We start from the raw sequence: 15235 nt of genomic DNA, 5'->3' as shown, positions 1-15235 counted from the left end.
CACTTTGTTTCTCATTTTTCATATCATAAAAATAAAATAACTGTAAATATGTAATACAGAGAACATTATCTTATGTAAAACATTTTCTATTTATTTTAAAATTTTTCTCATTTTTGTGAAGTATTTATGCTCATTTTGACCAGCCAAACATCACAGTACTGTACAGACAAATGTTTGGTAAAGCTGAAACAAACAGCATAATTCAGCTGGAAAAGAAAATTGTAGCTACTAGTAAAAAAATGTAGTGCCAGTAAGGTGATTATAATTTAAAATATTTTTAGGAGAAACTCAGGTTTAAGAAGGGCTTCCATCCTAAAACCATTTCTTACAAGAAATATTTCCTGGGAATATTTGTAAAGCACTCTTCATAGTTTAACATTTCCAATAATTAGAATGAAAACTCGCTAAGTCATGAAATTATCTTCCAATACAGTTATATTCAAAGTCATATGATTAACACAGTATGAAACACATACTCTAAAGAGAAATTATTGACGAATTAATTTGCAGTGTACTAATACAAATATTAACATGAAAGTCACAAATTAAATGTCAAGCAATATTAAAGAGGAATAAAAAGGCTACACTAATAAGTACCTCTATGTTAGTGTGGACACCTCAGGTTGAATTTTAAATTGTTTGACCTTGTCTGTGTATCAGTTCTGATTACCACTATATTCTGGTGCCACTCAGCAGCTAACTTGTAGTGTTGTAAACTTTCCAGTGAGTGACTTATTTTGTACCATACACTTTGTTACATATCAAATCTATGTTGGACTTGTTAATGAAAATCAGGACATAGAAATACCACATTAAATTATACCAAAATGCCATTAGATTGCAGGGAATAAAAACCACAAACAGGCTTCCTATCTTTCCAATTAGCAGGAAAATGATGTGTATGTATGTAGTGATGTATAGGTCAAGTTACAAGAAATGAAATGTAGTTTTGCATTATTCAGGCTTCAAATGAGATACAGATTACACTGAAACTGGCACTATTTGATACCCAATGCTGACTACAGTACTGCTACCCATAATTTATGATAATATAAAATCTGAGTGTCATATAATATGAAGTAATGATTTATTATTACACTACCCAGATATAGATGAAGCAATGAAAATAACGTTTTCACATAAAATGAAAGATGTCTGTCTTTAAGCAACTGTAATATTGTTTTATATCATTTCAGTTCAGAAGATAACAGTAAAACTGGTTGATGAAATGAGTTTGAAAACCATGTCATGCAGATCAGACTTACTGCACCATTGGTCCTCCATTTTATTTCTGAACAAAAACTGTTCATGAGGACAGGAAGAGAGCAGACTAAGATAGTTGCAAAAAAATAGCGAACTTTTACTAAGATACATTGTCCAATTGAAAGTGAACAGAAGTTGTCTCCAATTACAAATTTGACATTTTCAAGCTTTTGCTTAAGAGTCTGTGAAGCAATGGCAGTGTGCTGAAGAGAGTACAATTTGAAAGAAATCTTAGCATATACATATATATATACACATATATCAGTTGTTGATTAAGATCTGTTAAAAATATTGGTATACCAATGTTTCATTCATGTATTTACATATTTTACAACACTATTTTCACTACTTATATCTTAGTGATATTTTTCAACTTTGTGCAGTGGTACTGCTGGGCTTTAATTTTGTGTTGAGCTTGTCTTAGTGTAACCTTTTGAAAACATTACATAATGTTTAAAAGACGTTCTGATATGCAAAGATTTTATGACCAGTAGACTACATTCAAATTATTTCTTTTGTCAAACCTGGGTAGACTTTTATTTTCCATTCATGTACAGAAAAAATGAGCTTTTTCTAAGGCTCAGTATTGTCTAATTAGATTTACCTTCATTGTAAATATAAACCTACAACATGCTATCAAATGATTTGCCATTACTATATAGTAAATGAACCAGTTTGAAGAGTATTTTCTTCTGTGGCAGTGTTTTGCATTGTTCAATGTTTCTTGAACCTGTCATTTCTGCCATTTAAAATTTACAGTGAGATATATTTTTGTATGTAATTTTTGACTAAACTTCTTCAGTGATGGGACTTAATACTATGTCAAATTTATATTTAGTTCTATATACTTAAGTATTAGAGACGACAGCACAAGTGTTTCATTATAACTCAAGTAATTCTGATATCTACTGTGATGTTATGCAGATATCCAAAAAAACCAATGAACTGAAACTATTTCCTCATTTACCAGTGTTAATGTTTATTGTTTAATGGTGCTGCACAGAAATGCAATCTAATGTCAGATGCCCAAACAGGTTTCTCATTTTTATAGCCCTCATTGATATCATTTCCTGAGTAAAGCACCATGATTCTTCTAATGGTGCTGAAATGGTGAAGTGATACAATGTGAGAAAAGAAAAAATTGTTGTTAATATGTTATTTGCTTTTCTGAGAAAAGCAATGTATTTTGAAAGTATAACAGAAAATGGGTAGTAAATGTATGAGAGATACTGAAAAATGTAAATTAAAAGTGAGAGAGGTACTGAATATAAAATTAACCTTTTTAAGTTTGAGTTGACAATATTTCAATGCACTTAAAAGCCTTTATAAAAAATATTATTTCTAATTTAGACACAGGCATTGCCTTCCCCATAAGTCATTATTTAACTTGCACTTAATGTGGCACAACTTATACAATATCAGCCTATAGAAAGGAAAGCATGCTGAATCTTATAAAACAATTGAGCAGGTTAAATGTTATCTTTCTTTACAATTACAACTTGATTACCTATATTCATTAGTTAATATTGTGTAATACCTGTCAACTAGAAAATGTTGCATATCCTGCTGTTTCTGTTGCAAACATAAATTTATTACTAAGATGACATTCCTTTATTGTAGATCAATTGTTATGAGATGGATTAAACCCTTCCTTTAAGCAATTTAACTGATAGAAATGTAAGCACACATAATAAGCTTTTACATACCTAATCACATTTCACTGAAACTCACATTCAGTGCTCTGACAGCAGCAAACCATTTTTTCTGAAATATATTCCACCAGTAACTAATTTTAGGAAAAGTTAAGGCTTGCAAACTATTGTTTATATTTGTAAAGCATAAAAATAACTGTATTAAAATTGTATAATGTCTAAATCCCATTGACTGGACATTCATGAGCTTTCAGTATCAATATCTCAGATATGGTGGCCAGAAAATGTAAAAAAATGTACCTCCCTGTTAAGCTTCAGTTATTGTTATACTACTCTATTTTACATTGAAAGATCAATCTTTTATGACATCTTTGAATTCCTGCATAGCACAGATTTTCCCATGATATATTGCATACAAATACTTCATAAATATTATGCTTATGATGGGTAAATTACAAAGAAAGTGAAATGTGACATGCAAAATGTTTCATTTTTATCATAGCATGAAAGATGTTTCCCTACACTTTTTGCTTAACAATGGTTCCTACTGGCTCTGTGCCAACTGGCCACCTATATATGAACCTAAGGCGTTTGCATGCCATGCTGTTACTGCTTGTTGCTCCTGTTGCATGTACCCTCCACATGGCACAGGATGAAACTAAATGTTATCCAGTTCTATTTACAGGCGTATTATAAATTCATATATACTGATGAAGTGTTCAGAATTTTCTAATGTATGTAAAATGTTAAGAAAGTATAAAGAGTTATATGAAATATGGTAACTGTTAAAAAAAAAAGAGGAATATCTACATTATGCACTGTTTTATTGCCTCCTGTTTTCTGTTGTCATAGTCTATTATTTTCTCTAATAAACTTTGTGCCTCTCTTGACTCAATATTCAAGACCTTTTTGATATTTAACGTCTAATTATGAATTTCAGAATGATATTCAGTGAAATTTAATGGGGTTTTACTCATTACAAAAACAAAACTAAGGAAAACATACAACTTAAAAATGTGGATATAACATGTTGTGTTCAATAAAAAATAAAATATTTGACAATAAGTTTCTTCCTTTTCTGTAAATGTGACTACTTTATATTCCTTAAACCTTATAGCTTGCTGCAGTTTCTTCTGAATGACCCACCTTGTACAGTTAACTGTCTTGTAATGTATTACTGCCATGGGAAATAAATTCCAGTCCTACATTATATAGTACATGTGTTTCCGATGTTCCACATGCATATTACATATAAAAGCAAAGATTTTGTAGAGCCAGTGACTAATATTTCTCGTTGATTGGAGGACTCCATTAAGTTCTGTACCATAGGTGGCTTATGATGTTTGCTTTTTGGATATTTCCTTACATTTCCACAAAGTTAAAAACATTTGGCAATAATTTTGCATCTTAATGAATTATATGCATTCCATGAGCAGTGGATACTAACTAATGACAATCACAAGAACCTCTGGGACCATTACTTCAGACTCATCTAAAAACCTTACTGTTTAGAGCAGAAGCCTTTGCAACTTGTTCAGCGGAGCTAACATTTTTATTTCATTATGCCAGTCCTCTCTGACTTACCCAACATATCAGATCACATATTGTGAACAAACAATGAGGCATTTTCTAATGCGTAATGCGTTATTTCAGAAACACATATGAAATGGGAAAATCTGCACTCCACAAAGATTAAGAACATATTATCATACCCACAACAGTGTCTATACTGCAAGACAACTCTGCACTTTTTCAGTTTCATATTAAAAAATGGTTGGAAAAAAATCTTTCAACAGTCATCAAATATGAAATTCAGATGGGTTTTAATATTTTGCATATCAACCCGAAAGCTTAGAATCATGTCAGTATTGCCTACTTTTTTGTTGTTTATAAGCATAACAGCTTCTTTTACACAATTTTTTTCACAGTGAGGATTATATCTACACAGAATGAAACTGATTCATTGGAGCTGCTGCTTTTGAAGTATATTATTCAAGGTACAGTTTGTCTAACAGCATAATCCGACTTGAATTTTAATTTATGAGAGAATAAAGATTTTTAATTAATTTCTTACCTTCATTTCTCCCAGCATTTCCACACAGTCAAGTTAATTTTACAGACCAAAAAGTTTTTCTTGATTCCCATGCAAGATTATGTTAGTTTTGACTTGCAAACAGTGGAAATTCCAGGTAGGAATATCAAGAATGTAGGAAAAGATAGATTGCTACTACCATAAAGATAATATGCCAAGTTGCAGACTGGCACATTTATAAGATGCTCTCACATAAGCTTCTGGCCACAGCCTTGGAAAAAGAGAAACACACCATTCATACATATAAGCAAGTACACCTGACACACATGACTGTTAACACAGCAGCCGCATGAGGTGTGCTTGCTTGTGTGAATGAATGGTGTGTGTTTCTCTGTTTTGATTAAGGCTGTCGCCAAAAGCTTATGTGCAAGTATCTTTTAATCGTGCTTGTCTGCAGCTTAGCATGTTATCTTTATGGTAAGTAGCAATGTATTTTTTCCTACATTGTTAATTATAACTTTAATATTAAATACTACAGCATTTATGTGTATCAGGAATACAAAGATTGTTATAAATGGATGTTGGCAATTACTTTTTAATGAAACATTTCTGTATGGTTTCTTTAGGAAATCTTTCATCTGTTTGTATGGATGATGTGATGAAGATACTTATAACCAAATATTCATTACTTTTTTTACCATTTCTCTAAAAAAGGTGATGGAAAGCTGTATTGTTATTCTTATCATGTGGCATGCTAATAAAATGAATGGTTTATCTTCATACCATGTACATTATCATATGTGCGCAGCTAATACCTCAGTACAAAGAATATGAGAGTGGATAGCACTTAAGATTACTGAACTGTGCTTTGGATAATGCATACCTTTTCTAAAAGTCATACACATACATGCTGACATAAAAAGAAGACTTTTGCTGCTATAACAATTATACAAGTTCCAGAATGGGAGGAATAAGTGAAATTTAGGAATGACAACAACTAACCTGTTGGTGATCAACCTGTGGTCCATATAATATGTAAGTCCACAGCGATGTTACTACCTTTTGAGATACCACTCTTTTTTATGTCAGATGTCAGTATACACCCCAACATCTGTAACTACACAGACACTCAAATGTACCCATCGGTTTTCACAGAGAAAACTTGGAAACAGTTGCAGTAGTAGTTTTATTCATCTGTAGATCTCTTTTACTAGAATATTGGACATTTCATTGGTATTACAATTTAAGAGAAACAAAAATAAAACAATTCACATATACAGACATTTATGTACTTATGGGTCTAACATGACAAGGGTGACACAGTTAGTTGGCCATGGCCTTGTAGTAAGATCATCATAGCACTTGCCTGAAGTAATTTAGGGAAACCACAGAAATCCTAAGTCAAAAAAGTCCCTGTCATTGTGTCAGTGAGCCTGTATAGTTACAGCAGAAAAGATTGATAGCTTGAATGCTAGTAGCACTTCTGTGCCATTACATATTTTTACATGCTGTGTATAAATCAGTCATATAACAGTACTGAACTAGCATAAGCATGAATATGATAAGGAGTTTGGTGATAGTTCATTGCTTCTAAAGCACAGACATTGAGTTTCTAATATTTCCTTGTCTCTCTCTCTCTCTCTCTCTCTTTTTTTTTTTTTTACCTTGACTTATACCGCATCTTTGAAGGTTTTCCTTCTATATGAGATCTAAATAACATGATGAATAAATGAATGGAATGTGAGTGATCACCTTTCCTCATTTCTAATTACTTTTTGGTCCTAGATGTTTATGATACAACAACATCGTATGTGTCATATAGCTGAGTAATACCTTACAACATAAACAAAGAAATTAATTCTGAGTAGCGAGCATTTTAATTTATTTTTTAATTGTCTGTTAGCAGTGACAAACAAAATTCTTATTCCTGTTTAATTACAGTGAAATGTCATAACAACAGTCAAGTCATTAAAGACAAAGCACTAAGTAATGGCACACAATGGTAAAGACTTACCACAGCAATCTCTGAAGAATCAATTCTAAATTTAGACTAACAGGTTTTTGGGAAAAACTGTGACATCAAAGCTGGCTCTGAGTATGATTTCTCTTAATCATACTTTTGGACTTTCTTAGTTAGGCTGTTGAATGTAATAAATGATTCTCATTTTTATATGGATGATTTTCTCGTTTTCATTTGTAATTTAGAATCATTTCAAAAGGCTTGATTGGAAACATCTGGATATTTATTGTTTGAGGAAGCATAAGCCATTTTTTCAAAGTAGAGCTATCCTGTTAATTTTGTCACTTTCAACTTAGCTTGAGTAATTACAGATAGTCTATAACAGTTTTACAGTAAATAATTACCAACACTGTTTCTAACAGCTGCTCCACTTTACTAATATTTACATTAACTTGTTGATTAAGCCTTAAGTTTCTCTATAGAACATGATGAATTGATGCATGAATTTGTTGGAAATAGAGACTCGATTACTGCAGACATTTGGATAAGTCCATGTAGCCTTTCAACAAATGACGGAACTCTACTATGTAAGCTTAGCTATCCTTTCACAACAATGCTGAATTTTATACTTCAAGAGCATACAAGAAACAAGTTTTCTGAACTTTAGTAAATTGTTCTTGAACAATGTTTCAAAAAGTATATAATTTATCCAATAAATTATGAGAGTGCACTTTTAGGTTGTATATTCACTGATAATTTACATAACCTTTTTCCTTTCTAATGTGCATTGTCATTTGCTAAATAATCATCATTCATTTCCATGTCCAGTCAGCATTTCCAGAACATAGTGAGTTGAATGGCCTTGTTATTTGCCTCACTCAAATTCTGTATTGCGCGTGGTTATTCCGTTAGAGGGTATAGAAGCAAGTGGCCTGTATCTTATGCCGTTCTGCATTCTGCAGATGGGAGGATGCCCCGTTCTTGCATGTGTTGGAAATGCCCATTCTAAGATGACTAAGTGATCTGCAAACAGGATAGGGTAGATCATTTACTGAGATTAGCTCTTCCACTGCAGGAATATCTGGCAATAGCTTGTTCTTCCACATTGTGGAGTGGTTCAGCTCGACTTTTCCCTCCAATGAACCTAACAATGAACCTCTTTCTAGATTTCAATTGACAGACTACAACTTAATTTCAATGATCATGCAGTGTATGACAGCGATCATTGAGCTACCTTGCCCTCTCAACATCAGCTGTGACATCCCTTTTAACAGGGGCAGGAGGGAGCTAATCCAACTATTTGGTAGAGTTTATTGATTGGTGCTGACTTCATACATATTGACTGGACTAGGACAGTCTCTGTGGGGTCCTGCCAACTCATCTCATATAGGGTGCCTAAAGGATGCTGCGTTCTCGGAATGCTATAAAATAATTCATGCAAATAAGAGTAGTAGTCCTATTTCAATAAAGCAGATTGACAATACTTAACTTGTATTTACAATGTGTAGTCACAAGCAATGGACGACATGTAAATAAGTGTCCTTTGCTATATGCAATGCTCATGCAACTTTATTACACACTTTGTGGATCACTAATAACTGTTGTTGTAGCATTCTCTACTAAGCCTGTCTGTATACTGTCCTAATGCTCTGTGAATACTGAGCTGTGTGAATACTGTGCTGAAACTGAGTGAATACTGAGCAGCCAAGGCTGGCAGGAGCAGCGCTTATACTCGTATTCTCCTCTTGTACAGGCCATGCCTGTTTTGGTATGATCCTAATCAGCGAACCATTGGCCGACGTTGTTTCACTGCCTTCCCTTCTCTTGCATTCTTCTTCTTTGTTCCAGCACTTGTGGTCACACCAGAATAGTCTCACTGTTTGCAGTGTCAACCTGGTTACTGGGAGCAGATGCATTCCAAACAAGTCAGGTGTAATCTGCAGCTGATACACACAAAGCAAGAGCAGAAGTTCTCAACCCATGTGAACTAGCTCCTCATAAGGTGACTGTGAACTTTCTCAAAATATTTTTCCCTGTACTGTCTGGTGTTATGGAAATGTTTCTTGTATGACAGTGCATGGTCAAGAGTAAAACCCAGATATACAGGTGTTGGACAATGTTGAAGCTGTTTACCATGCCAAGGGTGCCCAATTTGTGCCAGTCTTCTTTATTCCATAAGAGAAATGTGCAAACCTGAGTTTTTTGGCGTTTGGCATTAGATGATTGACCTTGTAGTGGAGGCCAAGCGTATGCAACAATTAAGTCAACTTTTGTTCTCCCTCTTCAAACCTTTTACCCTAGGGCAGTCAATGCTGTATCATCACTGTAGATAAATGCTTAGAGCATTCTGTAATGGGCTGATCATTGGTGTAAATATTAAAAAGCATTGTGCGTGAGAACGCATATGAGGGACGTTAGTTGGAAATCACCGTTGAGCTGATAAATTTTCTTCAGCAACTTCCAGTGGTTGATAGTGTCATAGGCATCTGTTAAGTCAACAAAGGTAATTCCAGTTATCTTACCCTGTTTGAAACTATCCTCAATGGTTGAGTGAGGTTCAATATCTGACTGCAGCACTATTTTTCAGATTGAAAACCAGTTTGTTGTGGAATGAGCTTTCCTTCAATTATGCTGTTTATTTGGTTAAGGATAAGATATTCGAAGATCTTGACACAGTGAGACAAAAATGATATCAAATGAAAACTTTTAGCATCATTTAGCTCCTTACCAGGCTTAAGCAATGTAGCCACTCAAGCTTTCCCCCAGATCCTGGGAATGTAAAGCTTAGCTACACACTCTTACATCAGCTTGGGTAGTTACTGTATTGTGATCAGGTCAAATCTCTTCATCTGTTCTACTCTGAGGTCATCAATGCCAGAAGCTTTATTCACTTTCAGAGTAGAGATGGCAGATTCCAATTTGCTTAAGGAGAAAGGGTCTCAGAGGAGATGGTTCTCACATCCTGGCATTCATTCTAGCTGTTGCTGTGTACTCAAACCTTTAGTCTTATGATTCATGAGTGACTGAGTTGATGATCTGATTTTACTGTGGTGAAGCTTCCAGATTTTGCTGGCTCACCATAAGATTTTTCAGGAGATTCCAGGCCCTACTACTATTCACTATCACATTACGATTATTTACCATTCAGGTTCACTTAACTGTTTGATTTGCAGCAGTTCCTCACCAACCTGGGTAGTGATATCAGCAGATACTCTGTCTCAAAAAGATTCTTTTGTACAAGATGGAGAAGAATCACTTTTCAAAGAGGTGTATAATCCCAGCCTATAGACTGGAGGTAATACCATATGGAAGCAAATGTGTGCCATAATATGCATACACTCAGTGAGTACCTTATATTCTAATGCTTCCACTCATCATGTCTACAATACAAACACCATTCAACTCATACTATTTTGTACATTAATCTTCAGCCACATAATTATTTTTCTTATTGCCTAGGCTTATTTCAACAGGTTGATGGGTACTTATCTGGTCTGAAACAGTCAAAACGGAGATACAGCAGCAGAAATATTAATCACACAAAATATACAATAAACACACATATGTGGCTTCTGAGGCATAGGTGCTACCACTTTGGGGAGGCATCTATGGAGATATCAGACTACATATGGTTCCTGGAGAAGGACAACAGCCTTTTCAGTAGTAGCAGGGGGCAACAGTCAGGATGACACTGATCTGGCATGCAGCATTGGCCAACATGGCCTTGATGGTACTGTGAACAGTTGAAAGTAAAGGGAAACAAGAGCCATTATTTTTCCCAGGAACATGCAGCTCTATGAATGGTTAAATACTGATGGCGTCCTTTTGGGAAAAATATTCTGGATATAAAATAGTTCCAAATTCAAATTTCTGGATGGGAGCTACTCAGGAAAAATGAAGCTGGCACTCTACAGAATGGAGTGCGGAATGTTTTCTCTATTAATTGGGAAGAAGAGTTAAAGAAATAGACAGATTGAAGTTGAATATGGTTGTAAATAGTCAAGTTCAGTCACCAGTGGCAAGGAGAACAGGAGTTTTGGTCATGTAAGTCCACAGTTCTCAACACAAAGTCAAACAGAAGTAACGCAAATGTTGGTTTAATAATGAGCAAGAAGATACGAACATGGGTACATTTTTATGACCATCATAGTGAGTGCATTATTATAACTTAGACAGACACAAAGCCAACACCCACTACAATGGCACAAGTTTATATGGGTAACAACTCCACATGTGATGTAGAGATTGAAAAAAAATGTATGATGACATAAAAGAAATGAAGAAAAGGAAATGATCATATAGCATTACTGGTCACAAGGCACAACTGGAGCTGTTTGGCATCCTGTTGCAAGTCTTCCTATTTGGTGCCACTTCAGCAACTAGTACATCTTTGTGATGAAATCTGACTTAAATAATTTGGGACAACACAAATGCCCAATGCCCAAGTGAAAAAAATCTTTGCTGCACCAAATGTTCATCTCGGGTATCACAGTCTGTAGCCAGAGACACTGGGATACGTGTGTATCTCCATATACTGAATGCACTGAACACAAACACATCTATTATACCACAATTAATATTAAGACCTAGTATTCAGGATGCTTTTTACTACATATTGCCTCTGCTGCTACACCAAATTATACTAATTTCACATGTGAGCTGATTACTTCTGGTGTTAATTATAGTTTTCAGATAATCTGTATCTTCTCCTCCACATATGCTGACACCTTTCATTTTCTGTTTACCTTACCTCTTTGTTTGACAGAAATTCTTTAACTATAAAACTTATTTTCTTTCATCATGTTTCATAAAACCACAATAAACACAGTGTCTCATAGATTTTTACCAAATACCACTGCAGTTTTTTTTCTTTTGACTTTTCTTCTATCCTGTTATAATTCCATTACTTATCACTAACACAACATAATACATATAGATAACACTGGAGAAACATTTTCTAAAATATTCCTAAACTAAAGCATCCTGCTGTACAAAATCACATAAAAGTTGAAGATAGAATGTTTCTGTTGCACTAATATACTACAGATATGATAGGAGAAGAGTTTGACTGCCTCAGGAAATATGAAAAATGAGACAGACAGTTGGGATAAGCATTATCACCACATAACTGAATCCAACACAGAATGTTGAACCCTCTAATTTCTATTTGCACAATAAATTAGTCCCGAATATTACATGAATGCTGAGATTTTGAATCACCAAGACATTGCACTCCAACAGCTGTCCTGCCAATTCCACAGTAGATCTCATCTTGCACTCTTTAATAGCTTGCCAGTAGCACCAACAATTTTTATTCCAGAAACAAGCACCACTCTATGCCCTCTGTGTTCTTAATAGTTCAAAAAATGCCTGTGAAATGTCATTCAAATCACTACCACTGTCCAGTAAACACCTAACATATATACCTTGTACACTTGCTGTTACTACAGGGTGCCACACTTCCTTTTTACTTACCGAGTGATCTTCATACAACAAATCCTCATTAATACTTTCCCTGGAAAAACTATCATCCTGCTTACCAAAACAATTACCAGACACAGTCAAATGACAGACGGCATGGTTCTCTTCCTCATTATCACTCTCATTAAACTCTAACTCCTCATTAGGCCTAATATTATCCACCTTTATTCTTTCTTTATGTAACACATTGTCATCATTATCAATGATAAATTCAAATGCCTTGTCCTCATCACTACTGGATTCATCACAGCTATCATTGTTACAACTACTGTCAGAATCAAACCCACTGTCACTTTCATTGTCCTCAAATACTTGGCTAATTAGTTGATCCTTGTTTCCAGTGTTAGACCACAAAGCAGAGCACCTGAATTCCTTACGTTCTCTTAAAAACTTATCATCCATTTTGACACTTCGGACATCCTGAGCAACAGCAACACACTCTGTTTCATTACTTAATTTTATTATAGTAACTTCCTCCTCCATTTTTACAGGATAAACATTGCTACTCACACCATCATTCAAAATTTCACTAGAACTAGAATTTACACTCAATTTACTACTGTCATTTACACTACCCGTAACTGTGATTACAACACATTTAGATACATGTGGCTCTTCATCACTGCCTGCTCTAGTGTGAGCCAAAACTGGAACATTATATAGTTTAAATTGTTTGATCCAGAATTATGATCTTCTTCTCCATTTCTGTTCCTTGAATTTCTCCTACCATTTCTACACCCATTTTGGGTATCCTCCACCCAACCATTCCTTGAATTTATACTGTAATTAGTTCTGTTCATCTCATTCACATGAAACGCTCTCCATGATTCATTATTATCATCAAAATTCATCCTATGATCTTCCAATGAGGGCTTCACCCTCTCCACTTTATCAAAGTAATTAAAAAACACACTAATATTACCACTAGTGGCAGGTAGAAGCAATTCTATAACTTTCTGAGGCAAATTAGTTTCTAAACCCATAATTATTGTTTCACTATGTAGCTCTTTGTACAAATACTTCAGTTTCCTTATCCAAAACTGACAGAAATCTTTTGCAGTTACCCTTCCTAGGGTCAAATCTCTCCCCTCCCCAAAATTCACTCAAAATTCTCTGCAGCTTCTCTCTGGACCAATATTCATCTAAAAATGCTTTCTTAAAGCTATGCCATGAAGTACAACTATCAGCTACCTGAGCTGCCCATCCATAAGCATCCCCTTTCAAAAAATCTCTCACAAATGACATTTTCTCTTTGTCATTCCATGTTTCAAGCAAATCATTAAATTCTCCAATGAAATCCAGTGGATGCACATCCCCATACGGTCCAAAATTATTAAATTTCTTACAACTAACAAATGAAGGACTGTTTGGGACACTACACAATCTATGCTTTGGATTTTGTGGCTCTTCCACCTTTTCCTCCATTTCAGCCAATTTTGAATCTACATTTTTATTTTGAGGAGGATTAGTGGGTAGGTTGCACCAATAATCACACCCATTTAGCAATAGTTCATTTATTAACCGTAACACATACAAGGATCACAAAGAACTGAACTGAGCATGGCAGAACAGCCAAAGATAAGCTTAGAGTCCAAAGATGAATGCATATCACAGTATGGAGTACTCTTGAGAGGCCGGGGGGGCTGACTATGGCTTCAGCAGGGGTGGTCCGTGGGAGTCGGACCACGGTCAGCTTGACAGCGTCATCGGGGAGCTGTGTGGGTAGATGTCATGAAGGAAAGTTTCGGCCACCGAACCTGGAAGTTGTTGAAGCAAGCCAGGTGTCGTACAGGGCATGCTGGTAGTGTGGCGACAGGTAGGCTGGCAGTTTGCAGGTGGAACGGAGTGACGACGATGATGTCTCCAGTGAGTGTGGCGAACACACGAAGCATGTCCAGGTCAACGTCGGGCAGGAGGGGAACACATTTCACCAGGTGGCAGGGAATGGCGGAGGTTGTGTCATGAGCACTGGATGAAGAGAAACACATGACAAACAATGAATAATCACGCAGTATTATTGAGTTGTCGTAGATTATGTCCAGGGGGACAGGCACAAACATCTCAAGCAAGGGCATATTCAAGATGGGGGGGGGGGGGGGGGGGCATGAGAAACCTCGACAGGGCGAATCAGGTGACGGTGGAGAGGTCGAAGGGATTGGTGAAGGGGCTGGCGGCAATGGCGTGATCGTAGGTAGGCTCGATGTGGGGAGCATGCGGTCACTCGACGGAGTGCGTGAGACCGGCATAGAGGGCAAGGTTGGAGGAGAGCTCGATGATTGGAGCTGGAAGTCGCTCAATCGAGTGTGTAAGTCCAACATGGAGGGAGTGGTCAGAGCATTGTGAGCCACGACAGTGAGTGGCGTGGTCATGGCCTGAATGGGGGTAGAAGAAGGCTCGACATGAGCAGGCTTAAGTCTGTTGAGAGAGACTGTAACAGCTGAATCTTTCATCTGGATGTCATAGGTGTTGGCTGAGTGCCGGAGAATTTGGTACGGGCCGGTATATGGAGGTTGGAGGGGAGCACAGACAGTGTTATCTCGGAGCATGACACACTCGCAATTGTTCAGAGATTTCAGGACGTGAACCTTAGGGCGGGAATGACTGGTGGGCGGAGGGATATGGAGGTTGATGAAGTGGCGTCTGACGCGGTCCACAAAGGAAGGTAAATCAGACTGAGGGAGAGAAGCAGAAGGGCTCACGAGTTCGCCAGGGAGAACAATGTTCTAGCCGTATACGAACTTGGCTATTGTGCCTTTCAGGTCTTCCTTATAGATCGCACGAATGCCGAGTAGCACAAGGGGAAGGGCCTTTGTCCATAGAGAGTCGTAGCATCGAAGAGCCGCCTTG

The sequence above is a fragment of the Schistocerca nitens genome, chromosome 8 (assembly GCF_023898315.1).
Source record: "Schistocerca nitens isolate TAMUIC-IGC-003100 chromosome 8, iqSchNite1.1, whole genome shotgun sequence".
Classification (NCBI taxonomy): Eukaryota; Metazoa; Arthropoda; class Insecta; order Orthoptera; family Acrididae; genus Schistocerca; species Schistocerca nitens.
This window is presented reverse-complemented; position numbering follows the sequence as displayed.